We start from the raw sequence: 19,976 nt of genomic DNA, 5'->3' as shown, positions 1-19,976 counted from the left end.
AAAGCAGAGCTCTCTCTCGATGCACGAAAAAAAACACCCTTGGACGGTTATTAAGAGTTTTCGAGAGAAAAATTCTTCGTAAGACCATAGGTCCAATTATTGTGAAGGCTGCATATCCAATAAGATGGAACCACGAGCTGTACTCCGCTATCGACGTTGTGAAGCGTATAAAATTCAGCAGCTGCGCTGACTAGACCACGTTGAGTTAATGAGCAATAACGCTCCAGCAAAGAAGGTGCTCTTTTCGAAAGGGACGTTTTCATCAACGTTGAAAAGACCAAGGCGACGACGAGCTGACCGCTCTTGGTGTTTCTAACTGTTGTCAATGCGCGCAATGCAGAGGCGATTGGCGCAACATTTTGGTAGCGGCCAAGACCGACCATCGGTTGTAGTTTCCAGCTAAGTTAGTAAGTAAGCATAATTTTGAAACCTTGAAAAACCTACATCCCCACATTCTACTTATCCCCAGTTACTTCCATTTGAACGTTTTGCTCGACATGTATTAAATTGTTGAAGTCGCTCAAAACCCGGACCCACCTTTCATGAAGATAACCAAGGGAGTAACAAAAAATTTCCAAATTTTACAGAAATTCGATATTTCTGTAACAACGAAGAATCGGATATGTTTGAGGAAATATTTAAAAAAATTGATGGCGCTCTACCTACTTTCACAAAAACCTATTGGAATAATTGGAAATTAAAGCATGCGCCAGGTGAAGTTCCATTTACCCCAAAAATTAACTCTTCAATACTTTTTATTGTACAAAATCTTATCTGCGCTTGATCGCCAAGTTTTCTTTATGTCAACCGTGAAAAGTTACGCTGAACTTCGTACGTATGTAATATCTCTACTCATCCCTATTGTCTGCATCTATTGGCTGGATACATCAGCCAACTTTTCATTCAGTCCTAACTCAATGTCTGCGTTACCTAAACTTTAGATGCCAAAAACAAAAAAAATCCACAAAGCCTACTTGTATATGTCGCTGCTGTTGCTGCTGCTGCTATGTTGAGAGCCAATTTCTTTTCAACAGCAAAAATAAAATACGTGTTTAGCAATGAAAAAACAGAAAAGCATAAAATACATGCATAAATATATGTGAACTCCAAAAGAATTATGCGCGCGCATGAGTAACAAACATAGAATAGCAACAAAAGATTCCACACCACTAAAATAACATAGCAAGCACTGCTATGTTCTCCCACTAGCGCTCACACCAAATGGCGCGCTCCAACATAAACATATACCAGCTTGATAACAGCGCTATGTTAAGCTTAACATTGGCTTAATTCAATGCTGTGTGTATCACACATATACTCAGCTGATACGTTTGCTCGCATGCAACAACTTTTGGGTAGCTCAGCGGCATTCAATTGCGGTAAAAATCAGTCTTTGAATGGTGCTCACTGTGTTCTGTGCTGCTCAGAAAAAGTTGTTCTCAAAAGTGTAAAAGCGTTTTGTGTGGTGCTTTTTGGTGCGTGCAGATTTTTTTTCTACTATAGCAAAGGCAAAAACAACAAGAGTGTATCTCTAGCTACATAACGCAAGGCATCTGCATAAATTTAAAGATATATATTAAAGTGCTAAAAATAAAGCGAAATATCAAAAGTATCCATTGGAAGAGTGCTAAAAGAAAGTTCTGTTAGCCAGAAGACATCTAGCGCTTATACAAGCAAGTTTTCCAAGAAATAAGAAATAACAAAACGTTTAGTGTGATTTGATGATAGTGTGAAATCTGCGTTGAGAAAAAACAGAATTTTTGAAATTTACGCGTTTGTGTAAGTTTTTCAAGCATTTATTTGAAAAAAAAATATTAAGGCGTCAAGTAAAAGTGTACAAAAGCGTTAAGAAAAAATTGTTTGCAATGCAATAAAGTGGCGTTAGCTGTTGACTACCTACCTATAATCCACTTCACCACAATTGGCTGAGTTTTCTATTAAACATACGTCCGCCAGTAACCACTATCACCACCACCATCTACTACTACCAACAACAGCAACGAGAACAGCATAACACAACACCTTAGCGTCTGAAATTGCAATAGCAAGTGGCAGTTGCTGGTGGCAAGTAATAAAAAAACAACAACATCAACACTGGGAATTGTTTTACAGCGAACAGCATTAATCAAAGTAAGCGGCAATCAAGTTGAAGCAATTGTAATAATCGCTTTTAACTGTTATTTATAAATATAATTTTTTTTTTACTTTTATTTTTTATGTTTTTGCATTGCAACTTTTACAATGTCGAAACGCATTTTGAACTGTAAATTTAAGATATTAGGAACTCAAAGAGAGGAAAATTAGTTTGCAGCCATGAAAAAATGCTAATATGAACGTGAAATTTTTTTTGGGGGAAACTTTTATTGCATTGAAGCGGAAACATGTTAAAAGGTGCTATGTTGGCTTAAAAATTAAACCGGAAAAAGTGAAACTCAAACTTTGTCAAAATTTCTAAAGTCGTTTTACAATGGTTTTCAAATGGAAGCCCTCAGGCACGGGGCTCGGTGAAAAAATAATCACATCAGCTACAATAGCACGTAACTGCATCCCAAGAACTTTATTTTTACATATACAACTCCCGTTTTGCGAACAAACTGAAGCCGGATTGCCGAGGGGATAGGGCTGATAAATTGCAAAGCCACTCGGAATTGCATTAACTGCTTTGGGTACATCTACTTCTATGTTCACTGCCTCTGCAGCAAACTCTTTAAATCAATTAGTATGAAACTTATTTTATGGCAAAAAACTTAGTTCAATTTTTTAATTTAATTTTTTTTTTTTCTTAATTTTTTTTTATTACTACTTTACTACTTAATATTTTGGTTAGCGCATCCCCAAAATTGTATACCGTGTAGTTTTAATTTCAAGTGAGCTTCAGCTGATTTGTCACGTTGCCAAATCAAGAAAAAAATATGCGGGATGCGGCTTAGAAAATTTACTGAATCACCGAATTTTGATGTAACGAACGCGGTCTGAAGATCTCGAACAATAATTCCGCTACACCTATCCACCTTAAGATATATAGCAAAAAAATATAAAGCATTTTTTGTTAGAACCTATTTTCTATAATTATTATTACAAAGTATCCGACTTAAATAAAACAAAATTTGCTTTGCAAAAATTCTATTTTTAAAACCAACTAAATTCATTTTATCAAGCCACACTCCTCGCTTGGAAAATCAGCACTTCAATTTTAGCTGAGGCGTGAGTGATTAAATGTTCCCATACCTATAAATTACGCAAAGAACTGTTAGAGCCTGGAAAGAAATGGCTTTAGTTTTAGCAGAGGTACCGCTACTGCACCACCATTTCAAACATTAATCGGAAAACGTCGTAATGTCTATAAATTAAGGGCCATACAAATTTAAGATATTATTGCTATTTTTCTTTTAAAATAAATACAGTGCAGTGTCTCCTCGATCACCTCTATTAAACGAACATCTCTCGTAAGCGGACACTTTTTTCAGTACATACCAAAATTCTTTAAGATTTTTTTTTTTAATTTTTCTCCCGTGCGTGGAGAAGCCTTCCATAACAAATTATGGATTCACGTTTTTACACTTTTCTCATAAGCGGACAAATTTTTTAGTCCCTTCGGTGTTCGCTTAAGAGAGGGTACACTGTATATAAATTTCAATTTTTTTGCAGTGTTAGTTAGTTTACGACCAGATATAAGGTAGCAATTTTTACTCTACCAAATATTAACGGCAAACCCTCCCACTTTTAACCAGTGCAATGTACTTAAAGGAAATTCCGGACTCCAAACTTAGCTGGAAATTAAATATTGAAGAGCGGGTAAAGAAAGCAGAAATCGCTTTATGTGCCTCTAAATGTGTGCTAGGAAGAAGATGGGGTCTTCAACCCAGGTATACATTATGGTTATATGTATAAGGCGGTTATATGACCAATTTTAACGTATGTCTCGGTGGTTTGGTGGAAAGCTCTAGAGAGAGAATACAACATCAAATTACTTGGCAGAATACAAAGATCAGCCTGTGCAATAACAGTCGGTGCAATCACACCATGTCCTAGGGAGGTCCTGAACGCACTGACACACGTTATTCCGGTAGATCTGCATTTAAAGAAAATGGCAACAATGAGGGCGTTTAGGTTAAATGAAGTGGGTCGCTGGAAGAAAACTCATGGCCATGTCAGTCTATTACTGCGACAAACCCAATATATCTCGAAGAGGACTGACTACATCGTCCCGAAGGTAACATTCAGCAGAAATTTTGCCACTCTCTTTCCATCCAGGAAGGAATGGAATAAGGGACTCTCACTAAACAACTTCGACACTACAGTCTATCCCGATGGCAGTAAAATGGATTGTGGTGTTGGAGCTGGCATATATTCTCATAGACTTAAAATTGGAAAATCTGTGCGTCTCCCTAATGCTTGTAATGTCTTTAGGCGGAAGTACTGGCAATTGCAGAATCGCTATGCAGTCAAGAGTGCAATTTCCCTAAAATACCTCCGAATCGCGGATTGTAGATGGAGAGAGCAGACAAAATGCAAACTTAGCAGAACGTTATGGCCCACCTACAACCTTAAGCAATCGTCCAAATTGATAGACATGAAACGACGGGATGCCTGGAGACTAACGGCAGTCATAACTGGCTTTTGGTCTGTGGGGTAACAAGCAGCCAAAAACGAGGAGGTGGCAACAAAATGGTGCGGAAGCGCTAGTTGGATTCTGAAAGAATCACTACTTAAACTAACCAGCCGAAGGTAGTTTGTATTAGTCCAGTAAATAATAATTATAATAAATTATATTAATTACTATTAAATAAATAAAAAATATTTTTGTTTTCAAAAATGTTTTAGAATATTTATGTCATCTTTTTTTTTAGCCTCTGTCAAGCATTTTCATAGCCTCTAGTAATTTAATTAGTAAATTCTATAAGTAGACGTAAACAAGGTATTTGCTCAAGCTATCAAATCAGCTTCCATATACAGCCTCATGCCAAATAAATAAGAGCACACTCTATTTTTTATTTTTTTTTTTTTTGTTTTTTTAATTTATTGTCAAGGAACAAATATTCTTCATATGCTTTTCATTTAAATTTCATGGAGATCGATAAATACACTACACAAAGAAGTAATCCTTATTTTTTCTAGCTCTATGCTGAATCTTAGCCTGGTGTAAGACAGACATTTATGGTAGCCATGTGGTTCATAATTAGCCTCGAATAATAAAATGTTTGCTCACTTGTGGTATTCGAATTTTGACACTACCTTACAAAAGGTTGCATTTAAGAAAGTAGAAGAAAGGGGAAAAAATTAAATCACTTTTGATGACAAACGTAGCAAAAAAGTACTTTTTTAATTATACGGCAACAAACTGCAAAGGGTTTAAATATAATTTAAAATTAATATTGGAATGTAAATAAATTGTTTTCAAATTCATTGTTTATGGAAAAAGTAAATCTATTTCATATATAAGGTTGGGGACGGTTGGGTTAGGTTAGCCTGGGTTGGCATTAAGCCACGCATAGACCTTTTGGTCCCTAGCGATACCAGATGAAGACCGACCTCTACGAATACCAAAAGTAGACATCATGTAGGATGTCAGCGCTTTTGGCGAATCTAAGCAGATCTGGGAGATCCACATTTTAAGCGCGTTTTTAATAATGGGGTAAAGGTTGGGGAATAAGTGCGTAGCGTTTTTACCGAAGACTTTTAATTAAATAATTATATCAATAAATTAAGCAATTATAATAAAATCTAGACCAATTTGTTGATTCCTCTAAAAATCGCCTGGTCTAGTGTCAGAGAAGTTGTTGAGCCAGTTTTTAAGGACCTCTGTGTTATCAAAGGAAACGTTTTTTATCTTTATCTCTATTTTTTCGAGCACTTTCCAGTGCACCATGCCCTCACAGTACCACCAAACACATATCATGATCTTCTTTGGATGAATATCCGACTTGACTCGTGGCTTTGGCGTATCTCCTGGTGCCACTCACTCCCTTCTTTGCTTCATATTGATGTATAAGCTCCATTTCTCATATCCCGTGACGATTCGGTACAAAAAGCGCTGTTAATGACCGCGTGTTGCTCGATGGCGGGCGAGATGCTGAGAAACAATTTGAAGGCGACTTTGTTTGTTTTTTTCGTTGAGCTCGTGAGGTACCCAAGCTCCCAATTTTTCAGTAAATCCCATTGAATGAAGGTTATTGAGAATCGTTTTATTCGCAGTTCATTCTTTCCGCGAATTTACGACTGGTTTGCCGACCGTTCTCTTGCAAAAGTGATTTGAAGCGTTCTTCATCGAATTCAGAAGGCCTTTCGCTGCGGGACGTGTCATCGACGTCGCAATTTTTGAACTTTGCGCAGCATTTGCGTGCTATAGAGTCGCCTATGATATCTTCTCCATATATATAATAGGACTATGAATAAGTTCCTTGCGGTTTTACAACAGATGGCGTAACTTGATTATTATTCCATCGATCCACATTTCCAAACATTCATTGGAGAGCTACTGTCGTAAGGCACAAACGTCAGTATAAGTTTTTTATTTGAAGCGTAAACAACAATATTTTTATCACACTTGAAAATGTCGAATTTCGTACCAAATAATGTGTTTTTGCGGGGAATTTTTTAATATGAAGAAAAAAGCAGCCGAAAGTCATCGTATCTTGGTGGAAGTTTATGGTGAGCATGCTCTAGCTGAGCGAACGTGCCAGAAGTGGTTTGCACGCTTTAAAAGTGGTGATTTTGGCTTGGAAGACGAAGAACGCGAGGGTGCGCCGCCAAAGTTCATGGATACCGAATTGGAGGAATTGCTCGATCAAGATCCGGCTCAAACGCAAGAAGAGGTTGCAAAAACTTTGGGAGTTGATCAACCATTTCCAAACGTTTAAAAGCCATGGGAATGATCCGAAAGGTAGGCCATTGGGTGCCGTATGAATTGAAGCCAAGAGACGTTGAACGCCGTTTTATGGCATGCGAACAACTGCTTCAACGGCACAAAAGAAAGGGTTTTTTGCATCGAATTGTGACTGGCGATGAAAAGTGGGTCCATTACGACAATCCAAAACGTCGGGCAACGTATGGATACCCTGGCCATGCTTCAACATCGACGTCGGCGCAGAATATTCATGGCCTGAAGGTTATGCTGTGTATCTGGTGGGACCAGCTGGGTGTTGTGTATTATGAGCTACTGAAACCGAATGAAACGATTACGGGGGATGTCTACCGACGACAATTGATGCGTTTGAGCCGAGCACTGCGAGAAAAACGGCCGCAATACGCCGATAGACACGACAAAGTTATTTTGCAACATGACAATGCTCGGCCACATGTTGCACAAGTGGTCAAAACATACTTAGAAACGCTCAAATGGGATGTCCTACCCCACCCGCCGTATAGTTCAGACCTTGCGCCATCCGATTACTATCTCTTCCGATCGATGCAACATGGCCTGGCTGACCAGCACTTCCGTAATTACGATGAAGTCAAAAAATGGATCGATTCGTGGATTGCGGCAAAACCGACCGAATTTTTCACAAAGGGAATCCGTGAATTGCCAGAAAGATGGGAAAAAGTAGTAGTAAGCGATGGACAATACTTTGAATATTAAATTTGTAACCATTTTACGTCAATAAAGTTTCAAATTTCGAAAAAAAACGAACTTATTCATAGTCCTATTATAATATATGTAATTGGTGCGTACACCCTTTTTGGGTGTTTGGCCGAGCTCCTACTCCTATTTGTGATGTGCGTCTTGATGTTGTTCCACAAATGGAGGGGCCTACAGTTTCAAGCCGACTCCGAAGGGCAGATATATTTATGAGGAGCTTTTTCATTCAGAGGTTTGCCATTGAAGCCGAGGGGCGACCACTATTAGAAAAATGTTTTTATTAATTTTGCTTTCACCGAGATTCGAACCAACGTTCTCTCTGTGAATTCCGAATTGTAGTCACGCACCAACCCATTCGGCTACGGCGGCCACCTTCTCCATACACATCGAAAATGTCCCGAGCTGCTTCTGCAGGTGTGGAAAATGTTGATTTTTGTCTCTTAGGTATTCCATTTCTAAGCCTTAAACTAATAAAAAATTTAATAACTCAAAAATACAATTAACATAGTTTTATAGAGCAGAAAGTGTTCTATCAAATGAATACTCACCCTTTGCCAAACAGCAAACAAATCGTTGTAAAATAAAAGAAAATATTTTAAAATCGCTATGAACTTATTCCCCAACCAAATAAAAAATTAAGTAAAATGTAAAAAGCAAATTCAATATATAATTAAATTGTTTGAAAAAATACTACAAATTCCATCCTAACTCCACTAAAAATAAAATCATTGTGAGCAATCATTAACTTGCTTGTTAGTCTCGGCACTGTTTTGTATGTATAGCTTGGAAAAGACTGCAAAGCTCAGTAAACTTAGTGCCCATTTACACAGGGAAACATTTTGTTCATGGGAGAAGAACGGACGGGGAAGAGAGAGGGGATTTTGTTTTCCATACTGGCGATACGCTTTGCGCTTTTTATTCGTATGGTAAAGTTGGCTCTAAACAATTTTTGACAGTTTCGTTTGTTTGCCATTTGTTTTCTTCTTTTGTGGGCGAAAGTTCTGAGTTCTGTGTTGGTTTTCAATCCAACGGAAGAAAACAACGATGACAAACATCAGAACGCTGCTTGGGAAATTCAGGATTATTTTTACTAGTAAAGTTGGTATAATTTAAAAAACTTATGAGCCATGTATTTTTCCCCATTTCTAGATACACAACTTAATTTTAAGTTGATTATTTGTAAATGAAGTATTTTCCATTTAATTTTTGTTTTATTCGAGAACAAAAAAAAAACTCAGAAATTATTTCTTATTGGGTATGGGAGTAAGTTTCCGTCCTTTCTTAGCCAAAGTTACGAATCATTTAAACAATTAACTAATACATGATATTATGTGAAGTATAGGTCATTGGAAGCTACAACTTTACTACATCTTTCAGGCAGCATACGGATTCCTCTCACGAAAAATTCGACTTCTTTTGACTTGATCCATTTGCTGAGCCAGTTTGCGATGCTCTTGTAAGAAGTGAACCGCTCTCCAATTAGAGCTGATTGCATTGATCGGAACAGATGGTAATCCGAAGGGGCAATGTCTGGGGAATACGACAAGATTTCCCAATTCAGTCCCTCTAAATACTTCTGGACCGATTTAGCAATGTGTGGTCTGGCGTTGTCATGCAGCAAAATCAGTTTGTCTTGTCTACCGAGATTTACTTTGAGAGCTCGATTCAAACGTATTAGCTGCAGTCAATAACAATCGCCAGTGATGGTTTCAGATGGTTTAAGGAGTTCATAATAGATGACATCCTTCTGATCCCACCAGATGCGCAACATAACCGTTGAAGCTTGAATTTTTTTTCGCTGTCGATGGACCTGGTTCACCTACTAGGCTCCAACATTTTCGACGCTTAGGGTTATCATAATATATCCATTTTTCATCGCCAGTGACGATGCGATGCAGAAAACCTTTTCTTTTCTGCCGTTCGAGTAACATCTCACACATCACCAAACGACTCTCGATATGCCTCTCCTTCAATTGCTCTGGCACCCAGTTACTTGCTTTCCGGACCATTCCCATCGCGTGCAAACGATGGTTGATCTGTCAACATCCAACTCTTTAGACATATCATAAAGGATTCGATATGCATCTTCATCCAATAATTGTTGTAGTTGAGTATCGTCGAATTTTGTCTGTGCCCTTTTGCGATCTTTATGACTGACATCGAAATGGACACTTTGGAAGTGTCGAAACCACTTTTTACAAGTTGTATCTGATGGAGTGCCGCCGTAGCCGAATGGGTTGGTGCGTGATTACCATTCGGAATTCACAGAGAGGTCGTTGGTTCGAATCTCGGTGAAAGCAAAATTAATAAAAACATTTTTCTAATAGCGGTCGCCCCTCGGCAGGCAATGGCAAACCTCCGAGTGTATTTCTGCCATGAAAAAGCTCCTCATAAAAATATCTGCCGTTCGAAGTCGGCTTGAAACTGTAGGTCCCTCCATTTGTGGAACAACATCAAGACGCACATCACAAATAGGAGGAGGAGCTCGGCCAAACACCTAACAGAAGTGTACGCGCCAATTATTTATTTTTTTTTTTATCTGATGGAGTGTTTCATCCGTACTTTTCTTTAAAAAGTAATAATGAAGAATGACTTGCAGCAAATGCTGTTTTTTCGGGACGAACGTAGACATTTTCGACGTCAGATAAAAAAGGATCTTTACGCTTCAAACGAATGTCAACTACTGCGATCGACAACTCACATATACACCTTAAAATCAACAGTATATTACTAAAGCGAACACAAAAATAGTATCAGCAGCGACACCTCTTTTAAGAGAGCGGAAACTTATTCCCATACCCAATATTTAACCAGTTTGCATTCTTCATTGAAATATAATAAATATTTAAGAAACAGTTGACGAACGTTCTCCGCTTTACATTCTCACGGATTGTAGAATATATCCGAACCAAAAGATGCTAAAGTAGTAAACAGCAAAAGCAACAAATGTTGCCGTGTGACCGCGAATGAAACATCGAAAGTTAATTTCCAGTGTCTCCCTTCCAGATATCTCTGTGTGTAAATCAGCACTTAATGGAGAATTTTATTTAAAATCACCGTCACCTCCTACACTCAATCGAATTTGGAGCTCAACGAAGTAGATTCCGCTGTATTGTTTTCAAAGACTCGCATTTCAAAAAAATCTTTCTTGCACAACAACACAAAAGTAAGATCATTAGAAAGTTGCTATATAATTAATATTTTATTTATTGGTTGCCTTCAATGACTTTGCTTTAGGAATAATCCGATGTCCAATGGCATGCATCGCTTGCTGGCTATCACAGCGACAAGTATTAGCGGTTTTAGCGGCAGCTGCACAGTTGCGAGTTGACTATTGGAGCTGCAGCTGCGAGTGGTTTGTTCAGGCGCTTTGACTCTGCGGGCAACTCAGAGCGCCTCCAGAGTTTTGAACGCCGCTACTAGTCACTTCTAGCTGGTTAGCACGAGAAAGCCGCGTCTCTTTCATTTCCTATATCCACTTCTGTTGCTCTTTTTTTCATGTTTCCTCATCTTGCCGCAGCCAACTAACAAGTTTGTTACCTTTCCACTATTTTTATTTTGTTCTTGTTTTTTTTTTTCGTTTTGGTATAGCGACTTTTTTTGTTTAGAATTACTTTTACGGGTTTTGTGGTGGGCATTTGGTTTGTTATTAGTTTTTTGTTTTTTAATTCTTTTATTATTATTTTTTTGTTTTAGTTATTATATTATTTTTTTTTTTTGTTTTAATGACATTTTGTGCGCAAGCAACGAAACGTAACGAATCGAAATAAATGTAAACAAACATATTCACGTTCACATGTTCCACACAAATTAGTCCATTTCTCGTACAAGTGCACTTGTATGCGTGTGTGTATGTGTGTATGTATGGATTTTCACATGGCTTTGTGAGCATTTTAATAGCTCCAGCTGGCTAGCGTTTGCTCGTGTATGGGCATTTTCCTGTCTTAAATTGACGATCATTTCTGACAGGCGTGCATGTGCACACCTGCGGGTGAGTTTTGATAAAAAGTTTTGTACAAATCGGCATGCCATAGATGTGTGTGTGTGTGTAAAATGCAAGCTAATTGGTATAAATATTTAAGTAGAGAATTTCGTGATAATTCGTGTGATAGCAAAAGAGGAAGTTAATGTAGGTTAGGTTAGGTAGTGATGGTTGCCCACAGAGTGGGCCCACTTAGATGAAAGAAGTTTGGTTCATCCTTTGTGATACCATTGCAAGGGGGGAAAAAGAGGTGAAGGAAAAAAGGACGAAAGGGAAAGGGATGGGGAGGGTTGAGTGTTTGTGGGCTATGAACGGTGACTGGTCTGCGGTTGTGTTAACCTCTTTATGCTGCTGATGAAGTTCATCAGATTTTTGTTATCAAGACCTGCAGTGGGCTCAGAAAAGAAGTAAGAACCAAGATGCTTGAATCTTAGTCCCGCGAGAGCTGGGCAGCTAAAGAGCAGGTGCTGAGATGATTCCACCTCATCCTCCATTCAGCTGACGCAAAAAGGACTCGAAGTAATTCCGAGTCTCACGGCATGTATACGGCCACATAAGGATGCCTGCGAAATTTGAGAGATGAGATTTTGTCATCCTCAGAACATCCCTCGAACGTCTCCTTACCGCCGACCTTACACGTTCGTGTACTCTGAACTCTCTCTAGCGTTTTGACCGATGTCGTCCTCTCCAGGGAGTTCCACCAGACAACGACTTTATATAACAAGATTGGCTTTATTACGGTATTATAGAGCCAAAATACAACTCTAGGCGACGGGCCCCATCTTTTGGCAATTCCGCCCTTGTATCCATACAAGGCTATTGATGCCTTCCTTACTCTCTCCTCAATGTTGGGCTTCCACGTTAGCTTACTGTCAAGAATTAGACCTAGGTGCTTCACCTTGTCAGAAAGCAACAGCGGAGCGCCCCCCATCAAGGGGATTTGAGCTCTGGGTGTTTTATATTTCCTCGTGAAAAGGGCGAGCTCCGTCTTAAGAGGATTCACCGATAAGCCGCAGTCTGCTGGCCATCGAGCAACTACGTTCAGATATCCCTGCATTGAAGCGTACAGGGTATCTATAAACTTTCCTCTAACAATTAATGCCACATCATCCGCATAGGCAATCACCTTACAACCCACCTTACCAGCTCCTCCAGCAAGTCATTGATAACAATGATCCAGAGAAATGGTAAGAGAACACAAACAGAACGACAAACGCCCCCGAGGAATTCCGCTTCTTATGTGTAGGTCAATCAGCCTCTCAAGGGTTTGCAGCAAGAAAGATGAGAGGCTGATTGGCCTAAAATCCTTAGGGGGACATGTGAGCTCTTGCAGCCTTGGGTATGAACACAGCCCTCACAGCCCTCCCTGATCCCGGTATATAGCCCCTGGATATGCATCTCGCATATATAGGGCTCAGCCAGCGGCATGACACCTCCGCAGATTTCTGCAGTTGGGCAGGTATGATGCCATCAGAACCAGGCGACTTGAAGGGCCCGAATGAGCCAATGGCCCAAGCCAAGCGGTGCTTATCCAGCAGCCAGCCCCGGTTCTGAAGACAGATTGGTGTACTTCCCAAGCTGGTGCTACTAGATACCGGATTCGTCGGAAAATGAGCGTCGAGAAGCAGTTTTAGTGAAATTAATGTAGCTGGTTGTTCATTATTAATACCAGGAATTGCAGTTAATGGAAAAACTTATGAACGCTGCGAACGTTCTCGAATTGCATATCCTTCGTAAAGTGCATATTTGTATGTACAGTGGCTCACAGCTTATTTGATGCAGCCAAAAAAAATTATTAAAATGTCAAATATATTTTATGGTATTTCCATTACAGAAAAAACTCTTATATTTTTTATTTTTAAATAACATGTTTTATTTAATAACAAAAAATAACAAAAAATGTTTCTTCATAAGAAAGAGATGGCAAATTAAAATAACTCAGTTGCAGTTTTGACGTCACAGCTTAAATGATGTACTAAATTAAAAGTATTCAAAAAACATAAACACATAAATATTTCGATTTCATGATTACGGCTAATACTTGGTGGGGTATCCCTTTTGATTCAGAACCGCTTTTAGTCGGGAATTCATAGATTCTACAAATTTTACTATATAATCGTAACTAATTTTATCCCATTCTTCCTGTAGTGCCCGTTTCAGTTCAGAAGCATTACAAATATGGTGGTTTCTTACTTAATTTTCCAGCACTGACCACAAATCCTCAATAACGTTGAGATCTGGACTCTGTGCAGGTGTGCGGATAGTTCCAGATACGCCAAGTTTTTACAATACCAGACGTATGCGTGGGATCATTGCCTTGGTAGAACCTAAACGAATCCCTAATGCCCATTTATCCGCACTTTGTACTAAATTATCTTTTAGCAGATCCAGATACATCTCTTTATTCATATTTCCTTCGATAAATGTTAAATTTCCGACGCCTGAATAGGACATGCAACCCCATACCATCACACTGCACCGCGGCCTTTAACTGTAGAACGCAGGCACGTCAGGAAGCATTTCCTCAATTACGCGGACGAGATCCAAGACAAAATAGACAGACAGCTACTGGATCGGACAGTGTACAGTAGGCCGGGTCGATTTGTGGGGAGGCAAAAAAATCGCTCATTGATCTGTGAAAATCATATTCTAGGGATCAAAATAAGAAACTTTGCCGAAGGAACCATACCTCTAAAACGAATTCTGATGTCCCCCAATTTGGGTCGAACTTTTAGTGTCTTTTGTGGGGAGGCAAAAAAATCGCCCATTGCTCTGTGAAAATCATATTCTAAGGATCAAAATAAGAGACTTTGCCGAAGGAACCATACCTCTAAAACGAATTCTGATGTCCCCCAATTTGGGTCGAACTTTTTAGTTTCTTTTCTCATGTAAAGGCCAAAAATGGTGATATTTTGATATGATTGTATGGGGAACCCCCAGGGGAGTTCTAAGGGGGTGTGCCACTGGCATGGGTGGATCGACCGTCCAAAGTTAGTGGGGGTCGGTCATACATTTGGACTCGATTGGAGCACTCTAAATGGGTCAAAGTGGGATTTTTCGTTCGACCCAAATTGAGGGGCATCAGAATTCGTTTTAGAGGTATGGTTCCTTCGGCAAAGTTTCTTATTTTGATCCCTAGAATACGATTTTCACAGAGCAATGAGCGATTTTTAAATCGACCCGCCCTAGTGTACAGGCAGACCATAAACGACATTCATCGGGAGACCATTACCGCCTTCTGAAGCTTCCGATCCCCGAATGCCGTTATCGAAGTCCAACAACCATCAATCGCAGACGAAGAGCTCCAACTTCCCCGAAAGGCCCGGGTAACCTTGGCACAATTACGTCCAGGATACTGTAACATTTTAAACTTCTACTTATCCAGAATCGACCCCGACACACTAAACATACCCCGCACGACACTAACCACCTTTTCACATGCCCCATCAAACCCACTCATCTAACACCCCGCTCCCTCTGGACCCAACCTGCAGAAACAGCTAGTTTCCTGGGCCTACCGTTAAATGAGCTAGACGAAGACGGCCGGTGATTACAGTACACTAACAGGGCAAATTTACGGTTTCAACAACAACAACAACAACAACAACTGTAAAGCGCAAATTACATGGTTGAATCGCGGTGTTTGGTTTTCTCCAAACGCAGAACTTCCCATTAGACCTGAAAAGGTTAAATTGGTTTTCATCCGCAAAAACAACGGACTTCCAGAACGAAATGTTTTTGTTCAAATGTTGTCTGCAAAACTCTATTCTTTGTTTTCTATTACGAGCATTAATCAACGGCTTATTTCGGGCAGTCCTTCCATGAAAATTTTCTTCGCGCAAAACTCTATGAACAGTCTTAGGGTTACCGATCGTTCCTAAGTATTTTTCGACTTCGTTCGTTAATTTTGGAGCGCTTAAATCGGGTTTTTCTTTAACTTTGCGCACAATCCACCTCTTAACTGCATCATTAAATATTTTAATTGGCGCAGATCTGCCCTTATCTTCTATGCTGTTTTCGTGGCGAAACCTTTCTATAATTTGCTGGACAGTTGAGGAATTAATAGCAACAATTTCTGCAATTTTTCGTTAACTTTTGCCCTCTTTATAATGGCGAATAATGTCTTCCCTTTTTCAAGTGAGGTTCGTTTTCCAATTTTAAAAAATTTTAATTTTTTCAACTTTTCTTTACAAAAATCTTTTGAGAATGACTTAAAATGCTAAGCTAAACAGAAAAAATATCTTTCACCGTTATTGCATTCTCAGAGAAAATATAAAGTACACTGCATCATTTAAACTGTGAGCACATCTTGATGAGAAAACAATTTCTTTCTATATATAAGGTTGGCAAAAAAGTCTTGCAGTATTTCCGCAAGCTTGTCTTTGCAAGCGCTTAGTTCTAATATAGTTGTATTCGTCGCATCGGTTCACGCTAGAGCTTTTTGGAAAGCTCTTTTCACGTGCTAACACGTGTTTGATTAATTGTTGTTTGCTTTTAGTCGTTCGTGAGTTATAGCGTCACAAACATGGAGCAAAATATGGAGAAAATACGGCATATTTTACAGTACTACTACGATAAAGGCAAAAATGCATCTCATGCTGCCAATAAAATTTGTGCAGTTTATGGACCCGATACAGTTTCCATTTCCACCGCACAACGATGGTTTCAACGTTTTCGTTCTGGTGCAGAGGTGATCGAAGATGCGCCACGGTCCGGAAGGTCTGTCGTCGAAAATTGCGATAAAATCGCTGAATTGATCGAAAGAGACCGGCATAGTAGCAGCCGTAGCATCGGCCAAGAGCTGGGCAAGAGTCATCAAACCGTTATAAACCATTTTAAGAAGCTTGGATTCAAAAATAAGCTCGATGTATGGGTGCCACACGACTTGACGCAAAAAAACATTTTTGCCCGTATGGATGCATGCGAATCGCTTCTGAATTGCAACAAAATCGACCCGTTTTTGAAGCGGATGGTGACTGGCGATGAAAAGTGGGTCACTTACGACAACGTGAAGCGCAAACGGTCGTGGTCGAAAAGCGGTGAAGCTGCCCAGACGGTGGCCAAGCCTGGATTGACGGCCAGGAAGGTTCTTCTGTATGTTTGGTGGGATTGGCAGGGAATCATCCACTATGAGCTGCTCCCCTATGGCCAAACGCTCAATTCGGACCTGTACTGCCAACAACTGGACCGCTTGAATGCAGCACTCATTCAGAAGAGGCCATCTTTGATCAACAGAGGCCGAATTGTCTTCCATCAACGCCAGGCCACACACATCTTTGGTGACGCGCCAGAAGCTCCGGGAGCTCGGATGGGAGGTTCTTCTGCATCCACCGTATAGTCCGGATTTCGGACGAAGTGATTACCACCTATTTCTGTCCAGGGCGAACGAGCTTGGTAGTCGGAAGTTGTCCTCAAGAGAGTCCTGTGAAAATTGGCTCTCTGAGTTTTTTGACAATAGGGAAGCGAGCGTCTATAAGAGGGGCATTATGAAGTTGGCATCTCGTTGGGAACTCGTCATCGAACAAAACGGCGCATATTTGACTTAAATCGCATTATTATAACCAATTTTATGAACAATTGAAAATTCAATAAAAATACCGCAAGACTTTTTTGACAACCTTATATTTTCAGCAAGCTTTGTTTTTGTTATTGTTCCTTCTGCAGTGGTAAACAGTACATACATATCTTATTACAAGTCGTATGTATTTTTTTTTATTAAATTTAATAAACATCGAGTAATTTTCTTTTTTCTAAAAAAGTATTACCTGCATCAAATAAGCTGAGAGTCACTGTATGCATTAAGGTTGTTAAAAAAGATGCTCAGGGTGAGCCACTGCTTCCTTTACTATTGCGCTCCATACGTTTCGGTTCATTGCATAGCATCGTCGGTGCTTTCTGCTGCCCCAAATGTGAGAGTTAAAACTCGTCTTTGCAATTATCAGAATAAGAATATCCGCAGAATTTTCCTCGCAAATCATAAGAGTAATCAGCACCCGTATTTCACTTCCATACGTTGGGTTTTTCTTGGTCTTATAAGGAACTTTGTTTTTATTTTTTTTTTAGGGTTAGAAGGTTATGTCATAAACATCATTAACGGTCGCACCAGTGGTATGTAGGACATGCTCCCACCCTGGCATCGCTGTAAGCATTTCATTTCGGTGGAGCCGCCTTTATTGACACACCAGGTACCTGCGTCCAGTCTCTCACTTGTGTACGTATGGAGAATCCACGCCAGCAATAGTATCCACTCCTCCCACTGTTTGTGTAAGTGCTTCTGGATGAAATGGAACAACGGAAAATCTGCGATAGCGCAGCATTTACAACCTATCGTCTTGTCTTCTGTATGGTGTTATTGTGAGCAATTGACTCATATGTCAGCGTTTGCCGTCGTCCTGTCCAGAAACACTTCATCTGCATGTCGTACTTCCATCTGTAACTGCTGCTGCTGGGCCTTGCGCTCCCATTCAATGAATTGAAGTCGTAGCATTATTTTTGCAGCCAACGCTTGAACCGCATCCCACTTAGCACTGGATGAGCATACGTCCCGAGGTTGATATATCAGATTTTTTTTTGTCAAAGTAAATTGCCACAATTTGGATACTATTTTCTAGCGTTAAACGATTCATGATGACTTGCCAAACTTTACTGAATAGAACTGTCAACACAGTTTGTCATTCCCAGCTGTCGAATCGTAGTTATCGATATTGATTTTTTGGCCCACTCGCGAACAATGGTTTTTTTCTGCCCTTCGAGACTGTTGAATCCTTTAGTGCGGGCCCTGCTCTCCAAAATGTCCCAAAGGACGGATTCGCGATGGGGAATTTGAGAGTTATTAGGTGGACCTTATGAAGTTCGGAACGTTGCTTTTTAGCCACTCGAGCATTGGGAGACGGTGCCGAGTCCTGTTGAAACGTCCATGGTCTGCCACCAAAATATTTGTCTGCTCACGGCTTCAAAGCAACCAGCAGAATACTTTCCCGATAATATTTCGCAGTTTACCTTGACACCAGGCTCGATGAAAACGATTGTAGAGCGCCCATCTGCGGTTATAGCGGCCCAAACCATTACCTGTGACGGGTGCTGCCTCCTGGTGTCCAATCGATGACTCAAATTCCCCGTATAAACGGACAGTCAAATAAACCCCATCGTTTCGGGACTTTACGAATTACTCAATTTGAAAAATTTCTCATAAGAAAACACAATGTTCGGAAATTAATCTCTTTCAGCCAAGCGAAGCAACTCCTTCGCTCTCTCAAGTCTGACTTTTTGCTGCTTTGGTGTGAGATCATGCGCCTTTGGGATCTTGTAAAGCTTGACCTTGAGACAATTTTCCAGTATGCAGCGCATGCTACGGTCAGATATTTTCAGTTCTTTTGCCATTTGATTGGTACTTCGTCGAGGATTTTGCTCAAGTCGATTCTTCACTTTTTGAACCATTTCACGCGACGTTGTAGCCTTTTGATGACCACCTCCATGACGTTTCTCGATGCTACCAGTATCTGTACCAGATAAACAAAGACTTTATTTACTTTAAGGTGCTCGATCTCACGAACAATCGCTGGTAGTGATTTTCCAGCCAAATATAATGCAATCACACTATTACGTTTGAAATCCATTACTGATTTTCCTTTTTCGCACTTACTCTCGGCAAAATGCTTCCGCGCGTTTATTAACAATACTCTGGACTGTCATTTAGCCATCTAACAGACAGCTGATGCCCGTGCATGAGCTGCGCGAGCTGTTCGAAGTTGGTTACTATTCGAGTGCATACATTGCAAAAAATGCAATGCTTGACAACCAAGAATAATAGAAACCAGATTGCGTCCATCAAGAGTGCGTGACGTCACATTTGCCGAGTTGTGCAGTGTTGCCAACGTTTGCTCTTCGCAATAAATTTAATGCTTTTTTATACCAAAAATGTATATGTAATGTATATGTATATGTAATATATTTCGTGTTTGTTTCTTTTTTTTAATTTAAAGTTACCTTAACCGAAAGTTAAAAAAAAACCTGTGTTATTAAACAAAAGGAGGTTAAAAAAGGTCACTTTGAGAAGATTTTAGTGCTAATGAAAATTTGTTGATTCTTATAAAATTAGATAATTTGAAAGTGCAAATTTAATTTTTGGTTCCATTTAAGGTTACGCAAGAATATTAAATCTTCTTCTCTCAACTCTTCTTAAGGGGGGAGCCTGGTTTATGAGGTCTAAAAATTGCATCTCTTTGCGATTTTTTTTTAAGGAAAAAATTAATTTAGCACTGCAAAGTTTTTCCTATCTTTTAATGAACATTTAAAAAGTATAAAAAATTTTTGTACTGGTTAAAATAAGTTGAAAAAAATGTTTAACATAGAAATTAGTAGAGCGCTGCAACGCTGGAGTTTCCAACTGGCGTACAAGATACAGCTCGTAATTAT

The 19,976-nt window shown here is 39.6% G+C and overlaps 1 protein-coding gene across 2 annotated transcripts in view; it reads left to right on the top strand.

Annotated features, from left to right (window-relative positions):
* Nucleotides 1-1,406: 1,406 nt before the first annotated feature.
* The window catches only part of LOC129247331 (protein phosphatase 1 regulatory subunit 14B), a 104,825-nt gene continuing 86,255 nt past the window's right edge, over nt 1,407-19,976 (top strand). For both annotated transcript variants that reach the window (XM_054886423.1, XM_054886424.1), the window contains exon 1: nt 1,407-2,130. The gene's annotated coding sequence lies outside the window, so the exon portion shown is untranslated. The remainder of the gene's footprint in view (nt 2,131-19,976) is intronic.

The sequence above is a fragment of the Anastrepha obliqua genome, chromosome 5 (assembly GCF_027943255.1).
Source record: "Anastrepha obliqua isolate idAnaObli1 chromosome 5, idAnaObli1_1.0, whole genome shotgun sequence".
In the NCBI taxonomy this organism is placed as follows: domain Eukaryota; kingdom Metazoa; phylum Arthropoda; class Insecta; order Diptera; family Tephritidae; genus Anastrepha; species Anastrepha obliqua.
This window is presented reverse-complemented; position numbering and strand designations above follow the sequence as displayed.